This window comes from Anguilla anguilla, chromosome 16 (genome assembly GCF_013347855.1).
Source record: "Anguilla anguilla isolate fAngAng1 chromosome 16, fAngAng1.pri, whole genome shotgun sequence".
In the NCBI taxonomy this organism is placed as follows: Eukaryota; Metazoa; Chordata; class Actinopteri; order Anguilliformes; family Anguillidae; genus Anguilla; species Anguilla anguilla.
In genome coordinates this window covers 34,638,553-34,646,782 of record NC_049216.1, presented here as the reverse complement: position 1 = coordinate 34,646,782, position 8,230 = coordinate 34,638,553, and the positions used below count along the sequence as shown (strand labels likewise).

General features: G+C 40.8%; 1 protein-coding gene across 2 annotated transcripts in view; it reads left to right on the top strand.

Moving 5' to 3' along the window:
• The first annotated feature begins 3,693 nt into the window (after window positions 1-3,693).
• The window catches only part of cpt1aa (carnitine palmitoyltransferase 1Aa (liver)), a 28,964-nt gene continuing 24,427 nt past the window's right edge, over window positions 3,694-8,230 (top strand). For both annotated transcript variants that reach the window (XM_035395589.1, XM_035395588.1), the window contains exon 1: window positions 3,694-3,844. The gene's annotated coding sequence lies outside the window, so the exon portion shown is untranslated. The remainder of the gene's footprint in view (window positions 3,845-8,230) is intronic.

The following is an 8,230-nucleotide window of genomic DNA, read 5'->3' as shown; positions in this document are numbered from 1 at the left end:
GGGACAAAAAATATATTTAACGCAATAACATGGTTGTTCACGTTTTACATATGTGTTAATGGTATTGAATAAATACAAAAAATGTAATCACGTTAAAAATCGTGTTTCTCTTCACGATAAATTGAATTAAGTGTAGTTTTTTGGATTTTTTTTTTGCCTAGTTAGTATGGCTCATAAAATACACTATTTTTCATGGTAAGCAAATTGAAAAGGTCAATCTGATTTTTTTGGTAGTGAAGAAGTATGTAGTCAGATGCGTTTATCCAGTGGCTTTTGAAAACCTTTTCACAACAGACCATAGATCAAGGGACGTAGCCTGTATAACATAATTGATGGAAAGAAAATTGCACATTTTCTTTGCAATATTAGAGGTACAGTTTGATGTGGTGAGCAGCACCCCAGGAACAGGCTCAGGAACCCCAAGCATGAACCCCAAAAGGTCTCGCGTAATGCCAATCCTGAAATCTTCACACTGGCTTCCCATCGAATTCAGAGTCCATTTCAGGATTCTTGTAATCGTTTGCAGAGCCTCGCATGGTCAGGCACCTGTCTGCATTAAAGAGCTACTGCAGCCATATAAGCCCAGTAGGAATCTGAGGTCCTCTGATCCGGGGTTTGTTGGTTGTTCCTTGCTCCAGGCTCAAAACAAAAGGAGGCTGTGCTTTTGAGGTTATAGCCCCGAAACTCTGGAACTCTCTCCCATTGGACTTCAGAACTGTGGACACGGTGGACTCCTTTAAAAAGCCATTTTTTTAGACTTGCTTTTGTTTAATTTGTTTGAAAATGTTTTTTATCTTGTTTTATCTTGTTGTTGCCTTGTGATTTTTGCTCTTTTATTGTAATGCACTTTGTGACGTCTGCTCTTGAAAGGCGCTATATAAATAAGCGTATTATATTATTATTATTATGAGACGCAACACCTGGTTCAATAAGTCACAGTTTATTGACCAAAGTGCGCACACAGGAAGAGCTTCTTATGGGCAGTCCAAGAGAGATCCACAGGACAACTGGAGAACTGCCCACACGGTTGGGCACGCCCACAGAATGTATCCATCGATTACTTCACACCACTGTTGTAGTTTCGTTAAGCAATACTCGCCAAACCTCAGTTTCATCTGCAACAGCGAAGACACGACCCCAGGATGTTAGCCTCATGGGCAAGTTTAAAAGAAAAAGCCACTTCTGAAACTGGCGAAACAAGGAGAAAAAGTTAAAATGGGCAAAACGGCACGAAGATTGGACAACAGATGATTGGAAAAGAGTATTATGGACGACATCCCAGAGTCGCCTCATCACTGTTGCAGATAAAACTGATGTTTGGCGAGTACTGTTCAATGAAGCTGCTAGCTGAGGGACCTGTGAGGTGCCTGTTTCTCAGAATAGTTACTCGGATGTCCTTGTCCTCTTGTGAAATTGTGCATCTGGGCTTTCCACTTCTCTTTCTGGTCTGGTTAGATCCAGTTTGCTCGCTTCTTTCAATCTCCAGTTTCTTGGCATCTCAAGCATGGAATATCCTCAATCTCTCTATAAACAATTGCCTGACAAGTTTCCAGAGAAAGCGGTTTCTTTTTGGCCATTTTTTGAAGACAAAATTGAACTTTGTAAATGCCAGTGTACTAGATACTGCAGCAAATAAAAGAAAGATTTTTTTAGCTTAAACAGCACAGTTGTTTTCAGCTGTGCGTAAAATAATGAGAGTGCTTTCTCTCGTACCAAATTAGGACATCATCATAAATATTTAAGGATGAGGTAACACAGTGTGCTGTTAGTATACTGGAGTAATGGCTGCTGAATATTAAGTTTTGCAATCATATGTAAAGACTGAATTAAAGAAGTTATTTTGAACAGTAATAGTAATTTGTAACATTATCAATATCTTGGCTGTATTTGATCAATTTAATGCATAGCGAATAAAATATCAGTTTCTTTCAAAAACATAATCCCTCAGTGATTCCAAACTTTCGAACAGTAGTGGAAATGACATTTATGTACACGTTTACTACTTCGGACCTCTACAAAGCATTGCATTAGTTGACATATCGGGCCTGCCTTCCTCCTCCTGGGGATACTTGACCCAAGTAAGCTGTGAGTTTCCCACTTCTACTGGAAGGCCTAAACCATCCCTTCGGCAGGAGGGTGAGCCTCACAGTTAATCACTGTTAAATGCAAAACCATTGGGCAAAGCCCCTTAGTACCAGTGAAGGGATATCTTAATTCTCCAGCATACAATAACATTGCAAATAATTGTGCACTTCCACATTTGTGGCAACATTTTGGGGAAGGCCCTTTTCTGTTCAGCATGACAGTGCCCCCACGCACAAAGCAAGGTCCATAAAGAAATGGCTTGCTGAGTTTGGTGGGAAAGAACTTGATTGGCCTGAACAGAGCCCTGACCTCTATGAGATGAGATGCTCGACAAGCACATAAGGGTGTGGTGTTCAGGTGTCCACATACTTTTGGAAACGCAGTGTATGTTTCACTTCCTGAAGACAAGACTGAAGGAAAAATGCCCCAGAAACAAATAGAAGCTAAAGATGGCTACAGTACAGGCCTGGCAGAGCATCACCATGGAAGATACAGAGCTTCTGGTGATGTCTCAGAGTCACCAACTTCAGGCTATCATTGAATGCAAAGGATTTGCAACCAAGTATTAGATATGATCTTATTTCAAATTATGTTCATTTGTCCAATTACTTTAGTTCCCCTAAAATGGGAGGGCTACATATATACAGCAAAGGGCTTTAATTCCTATACAGATCACCAAATATGGGTTTAAATACCCTCAAAGAAAAGTCAGCATTTTAACGTCATATTTTGTTCTTTTATTTCAAATACAATGGGCTGGAGTACAAAGTCAAAACAACAACAAATTTTGTCACTGTCCCAATACTTTTGCCTTTGACTATATTTAATACTTCTCTGAAGACGTGGTTGCATATGTGGGGATATGGCATACCCAAGTGCACTGTGGTGTTAACCCTTGTGTTCAGTTTCGGTCAAATTGGCACGTTTTAAACTTATACTAAAAGAGGAAAGACACTTTGGTGACTAAACCTGTGTAAGTTCTCTTTTTGGTTTTCTATGTGTTGTTCCTTGGCTTTGTCTTTTTGCCTATGATTTCTTTGAATATAATAAGTTGGATGAAGAATGATTAACATCAGTGCAAAACCAATATCAATACTCTTGTACTCTTGTTGTTTCATTTGAATTCATTCTAGTGGATATTTATATACTGTAAATCACATCTTTATCTCAAATGAATGACACTCATTGATAAATGTGATCTAGCAGAGGTAAATGGCAACAATAATCCATATATATTGTTTGGAATTGAGATGAAGATGATGCATATATATATATAGAGAGAGAGAAGTTTAATGTAGATTTTATTTTTGTATTGCTTTAAAATTGCAATAAAAATGTCCAGGGTATATTTGATCCAGACTAGCAGTTTCACAGGTGCTAATTAGTAAACAGAACCCAATGGTTAATTAGGTACACTGAATTGTCCAAGAGGTAATTTCTACGGCAGATGCGTTATATTTCATTGATTTCTTCAACAATTAGTCCATTTTCTCTTTGCTTAGGAGGTTGAAGCTCCCCCTCCTCCAGAAGTCAAAGATGAGAGAGGGAAAGGGGAGTGAGTTCATTCTGCATAATGAAAATATAAACATGACGTCATCAAAAAGAGGCGGTGCTTAGAGCTGTACTCGCGCTATACCCATTCATACAGCGGTCAGCAACCTGTGAGGGGGTCCTTTTTGTAGTCCAGCAAAATTTTAATATAAAACATAAATTAAAACCCTCTGTCCTTGGTGAATAGACATATACAGGAAGAGACCTGGTAAGTTCGCCACGGCTGCACCAAATGGGTTTAATTTTCAGGAAAATAGCGGTTACTAGACACTGCCTAGTAAATAAACATGGCTGCTGCGTGGGTGCTGCGCAGCGATGAGAGCCGGCGGAAGCGCAGCCGATGTAACGCTGTAGCCGAGTAGCATCGTATAGGGAACTGTGTCCTAACTTAACCTTTATGAAGTTGTCAGAAGCGAATAGCTTTGCATGTTCGTGATGTGTACGATATCGTTATGAACTAGCGTACACTATCAGCGATGCAGAAGGCGATGTTTATGAACTACGCAATAGGGAAGTTTGTAAGGTGTACAGATGTTTATGATGCATTTTGACTGGTTAATACGACAGACCATTCACGTGGAGCTTAAAACATATAGCTAGGCTACTATCTGACCCTTGCATTCAGGTCTTTGTGTACTGTGGTGGACTTTTCAAGAGAAGGGGCTTGTGGTATACTCATACGTTGGTATTACTCACCATATAACGTAAACACTATTGTGTTTCGTTTTATGTGTTCTCATTCGACAGAGCAGACTCGATCTAGTCTTCACAGTCAATGCATTGTGAAAGGTGTGACAACGGCCGCCTGCGAAGGTCACCCAGGACCTTGTTCTCGTTTTTGTGAAATGAGTAATTTATGGTAACTTTGGCTATCTTTATTATAAATTCGTATGCATTTGCTCAAGTATCTCCAACTGTTAAATTAATAACCACAGCCAGCCAGCACCATGTTGCTCTTTCAGTATAGTTATTGGATTTATTGAAGGTCAGTACTAGGTCTATAAACACTCAACACGTAGCTGTGTTTACATGTTCAACCAGGGAGTGCTGGGATCACGGCACTGTTCTATCAGATAATGCAAAGGCAGTTATCACTATTTCATGTTTTGCATTTGTAGTCTTATCTAATGCCGTTACGAATTAATGCCAGCTCACCCAGGCATTAAAGCCAAACGCCGCTGACCCCATTTCGTTTTCGAGCCCGTAGATGTACACGCGTAGATGTATATAAGCATATTGAATATCACGTGTGACTTCGTTGATGTAGTTTCATCGTCTATAACGTTACACGTGCCGGTTGGTTAATCTCCAAAGGGATTTATGATAACTGGCTTCGTTATTTACTGTGAGATATTTCGGATATTTCGCATATTTGGTGTTTAGTTTCATATACTGTGAATCACTGCCATGTACTTCATTGCGTATTCCAAACGCTAAATGGATGCGTCTGATTCTTTTTTTTTTTAAGCGTAAGTAGAGATTTTCCCTGCCTTGTAATTTTATGCAGCCCTGCCTCTGTCGTGTTGCCGCGTAGCACGTTTTTTTCTACTGCGACCTTTCCCCTAGTTTCCAGTGGCGCTGGGCTGGTCATGTGATCGCGGGAGTGCTGGGGGATGGGAGTAAGTTCAGAAATGGGACTGAACTGAAATGCGGACGCAGGTAGCGCGTGGTTGCGCGTCCTTCACGTAACTCCGCAAATTATAGTCTTGATCACTCATAACTGCCCTTGCCGCGACATGATCTGTAGACACAATGTCGGCCGCACCCCAACAGTCGTCAACTCCATTATCTTTATTATTTTAAAGTATGTAGTATGTAGCCTGCTGGCTATGTGTCTTAAATTATCGTCATTTCCGTACGTCCGTGGTTTGGTGTGGATGCGGATTTAATTTATGATGCGTAACTACCCAGCTCTTTATGTCTGTGTCGGCCAAATGCACTTTCACCAGTTTTGACAAGCACGTTGTTTATTTAGGTTTCCCCCGTGTCATGCGGTTATGCACCGACTGTATAGAGTTCCCCTTTGAGGAAATGCGCATAACGATCTTTTTCATAAAATTTTTATTGCATTGCGCATACATATCATTGTATATTTCTGGAAATGTCAAATATACATTTAAAAATGAACAAGAGAATAAACGGTATGGAATGCACTGACTCCCCAACCCAGTACAAGTTGCTGTGTGGCGTAAGACTGGTTTGTGGTCTGGTCAGACCTGGTTGGTCAGCCGTGGTAAATAGAAGCAAGTCAGAACAGCCATGCTTTGATAGATCTCTGTAGCTACATTTAACCCGTTGAAGAGTAGATTTTTTTTCTTTTCTTTTAAATTCTATGTCAGTATTCTGGAACTCCCATTGCACTCAGTTACTGGAACATTCTAATCACACATTTAGGTTCTTACATCTTAAAGTGTTAAAAAAGGGTGTGTCTAACAAATTTGTTCATTACACTGCTGTATTTACCGGTGCAGTAATATGCATTAGATTTTTATGTTCCCAAATAAGTGTTTTATGTTATGTGTGTCAGTGTGTGTGGGGGGTGGGAAGTCTTAGTAATCTGAGCAGGCTACATTGCAGAACTATCATTACTGAACATTGGGCAAGTGTTTGACCATTGTCCCACTGTTTGCCCTTCAGCTATTTCCTGTCCACCTGTCTGACCTGTTTAGAACCAGACAGTTGTACATGCATCAGGGAGTGGAGTCCAACATCAGCAGATCCACTTGTTTGAAGTTGAGCTGAAAACTGCTACAGCTTCCAGTGGCATAGCACCGTTGCTATAGTGACTGAGGAGCATTCTTACAAAAGTCTGCCACCGTTAACTTTGCAACGTTATATTCGAAAACAAAGTGCGTAATTTGCCCGTTTAAAACGTGTCTGCTGTTCTGGTAGGAAAAGGCAGGGTTAATCTCTGTTTTTGCTGGCCAGCATGCTAAAGGTTGTCCTGAGGTAAAGGGCTGGCAGATTTTCAAACAAGGCCTGCCTCATTTGCCCTTAAGGTCGCGCAGCCAGAAGGTCATTGGCTTACATTGTTTATGAACTCACTGGCCTGTATGGCACACGTTTACTGCACAAAGAAATTCCCTAAGAGGCCACAGTTTGCCCTGGCATTAATAACATATTAACTTTCTTCCTTTCTTCCTCCTAATTTCTGACTCTAAATCTTGATGCCCTTAAAGCAGTCAGTCTGCGCAAACCTGCGCAAATCAAACGCAGCTTCGCCAAGTCATTTCTTTTTGCCGTAACGCAGCCATTCACGACTCTTGCCAGGAATTCCTTTTGTCCTGCACGTGGTGTCCGTTCAGTTAAAACCACAGTGTTCATCAGTGATGATGCTCATTTGGACGCCTTTCACGGATTACAGAGGGTATGAAGTTTAATTATTAAATGGCAGCTGTAGCAGTCAGCCAGGATGTGAATAAAACTGTCCAGCCCAGCCATTGACTCCCTTCACACCCCAATTCCCAGAATAAGATTAAGATTAGATTAATCATTAGGTGTTTTTATTTCACAATGAAACTACGGTGTATTCATGTGCAGTGTGCAACACGGATGTAAGCTGTAGTCTCACTGAGACTGCACCTGTCAGAGGGGTCAGTTAGAGTGAAGACTTCTGGGCCTGCTGGAGAGTGTATCTCAGAATACCCTCAAAAAAAAGTGGGGATGAAGAGTTATAATTTTGGACACACAGATTATGGAATCGGTACAAATGTAAACTTTTAAGAACAAGTTAAAAAAGAAAAACGTTTTTTAGAGAGAGTCTTTTGTTGATCACGTTTGCTTTTATGGCTTCATATTTCACAAATTTTTATTCTCGGTTATTAAATCATTTTTAAATCATTCTGGTCATGGATGTCTCTTTAATTCCTTTTTCTGTTTCATCATGTTTTATTTTTTATTGTGAAGCACTATACAATGCATTGTATAAAACTGGTCAATGCATAATAATAATAATAATTATAATAATAATTATTGTATTATTATTATTATTGTTATTATTAATGTGTTTACATCAGCCAGCCCAGGGACAACAGATGGAAATGAGCGATCTAGCTAAATCTGGCACATTGTCCCTGTCAAATAAATAAAATAAATGATTATTATTATTATTGACATAATCAGAAGTGACCATAAGAGTTGGTACTTGCGACAGTGGCCCGTCCTTTCTGTAAGAATGTTGGTTTTTCTGGGCTTCTGTAGGAATGTTGTAAGAGGCGCTGAGTCAGCAGAGCACATGACCCCTCTCTCTCTCTCTCTCTCTCTCTCTCTCCCTCCCTCCCTCCCTCCCTCCCTCCCTGCACACCAATCAGTCACCTGTTGGTAGAGTGAGGAGCTCTGTGACTTGCCTGCAGTTCCGTCCGTTTGTTCAGCAGTAACGCTAGCATCTCTCCAGCCCAGTGAAAGGCACTGCTTGGGACTGTAGCCCTCAGGACTGCGCTAACGCTAACACTAGCATCTCTCCAGACCAGTGAAAGGCACTGCTTGGGACTGTAGCCCTCAGGACTGCGCTAACGCTAACACTAGCATCTCTCCAGACCAGTGAAAGGCACTGCTTGGGACTGTAGCCCTCAGGACTGCGCTAACGCTAACACTA